General features: G+C 40.9%; 1 long non-coding RNA gene across 1 annotated transcript in view; it reads left to right on the top strand.

The window, feature by feature from the left end:
• Positions 1–1,585, top strand: part of LOC128702296 (uncharacterized) — a 23,011-nt gene extending 21,426 nt beyond the window's left edge. The window contains exon 3 of the long non-coding RNA XR_008409079.2: positions 1,144–1,585. This is a non-coding gene — a long non-coding RNA (uncharacterized lncRNA). The remainder of the gene's footprint in view (positions 1–1,143) is intronic.
• Positions 1,586–1,890: the final 305 nt, after the last annotated feature.

Raw genomic sequence — 1,890 nt, 5'->3', positions numbered from 1 at the left:
GACCATTCCTGTAGCTGGTTCAAGTCTTCTAGTAGCCACTTGATGGACCATTGTTGTAGCTGGTTCAAGTCTTCTAGTAGCCACTTGATGGACCATTGTTGTAACTGGTTCAAGTCTTCTAGTAGCCACTTGATGGACCATTGTTGTAGCTGGTTCAAGTCTTCTAGTAGCCACTTGATGGACCATTCCTGTAGCTGGTTCAAGTCTTCTAGTAGCCACTTGATGGATCATTCCTGTAACTGGTTCAAGTCTTCTAGTAGCCACTTGATGGACCATTGTTGTAACTGGTTGAAGTCTTCTAGTAGCCACTTGATAGACCATTGTTGTAGCTGGTTCAAGTCTTCTAGTAGCCACTTGATGGATCATTCCTGTAACTGGTTCAAGTTTTCTTATAACATGTACTCTTCCGATATGTTCAAATATTCCTCACTAATGTTGCGTCATTCGCAAGCATTGACACACACGAGTCTGTTGCAGTGTGTAGATTGTTTACATATCTGAGGAACAAAATGAATCTTAAGAAATGAACCTCTTGGTACTCCTATTGTTACATCTCTCCCTCCTGACACCTCTTAGTGTAATCCCTCCTGACACCTTTCAATGTAATCCCTCCTGACACCTCTCAATGTAACAGTGTATATATTGGTGGTATACTATATTAAGACGTAGATGAATAAGACACATGTGCAACACTTGGATATTTTTATTGCCGAAACGTTTCGAGGCAAACATTATGGGTATAATTCATGTAATTTTAAGGTGCTGTGCCCCTCACTCTTTATAGGAAGTGGTCAGTACGCCTATAAAACATGAGGGACTAATTACTTCAAAATTATTTCTTTTGCTGTCTGTACTGTTATATTCATCTGTATTCGACTGAAGAAGCCTGCAGCGCAGGCGAAACGTTTCAGCAGTAAGATACAAAAGCATACTGGCTCTGTCACTGGTGGTGGGGTTTCCCAGAGTATATATAGCTCTTGCGATGGACTGTATGAAATACCCTGTGTCTGTCCAGGAATATGTAGTCCTCCCATCCTTCAGACAAATTTTAATTATAAATCCAACTGTACGCCTGTTAATACTTTTGGGACCTGGTGTCTATGCCTTTTCTGTATCCATATGCTCTTGTTCTACCGTCCACAGGATGGATATGAGGTGCATAATTAACTAGCCACTACCATACATAGGATGGATATGAGGTGCACAATTAACTAGCCACTACCATACATAGGATGGATATGAGGTGCACAATTAACTAGCCACTACCATACATAGGATGGATATGAGGTGCACAAACTATCAGCTTTGACGAGAAAAATGTACAAATCCTTTCATTCCCGTCTGATCCTTGTCATCTAGTCATGGAATTCGGTAAGTTAGTCAAGATTGTATTCTCTCTTAAACCATTTTTATAACTAAATCTGCTCTTTCAGTTGTATTATTTGCATAATCGTCAATGTTGTCTCTCATTTTTTTTTTTGCATCCTGTGAAGGATAACTCCAATTCCTTGGATCAAGATCCCTTCACCAACATGAAAGCACTTGCCACTCCTACATAAAGAGTTACTGATAAGTAGATTGTCTAACTTTCTCTCGCTCGCCCTCTCTTTCCCTGCCTCCCTCCCTCTCCCCCCCCCTCTCTCTTTCGTCCTGTAAATGAGAAATAGACTGTGTTTGATTGTGTCTCTCTCTTGTCTCTGCTTCTCTCTCTTTTCTTGTAATGAGAGATACTTCTCGTTTTCTACTCTGCATTTCTTGGGTCAAGAGTCTCAGCTCCTGGGCTCCTCTCTTAGCTCTACTGTTAACTTGCTTGACTGATTTTTACAAATTTTTCGACCGTTTCCAGTTTGACATTTTTAAACATGCGTGGGCGCCATGACGAGGCTTAAG

The sequence above is a fragment of the Cherax quadricarinatus genome, chromosome 80 (assembly GCF_038502225.1).
Source record: "Cherax quadricarinatus isolate ZL_2023a chromosome 80, ASM3850222v1, whole genome shotgun sequence".
Lineage (NCBI taxonomy): Eukaryota > Metazoa > Arthropoda > Malacostraca > Decapoda > Parastacidae > Cherax > Cherax quadricarinatus.
Note: the sequence above shows the minus strand (reverse complement) of the source record. Positions and strands in the feature narration are given on the sequence as shown.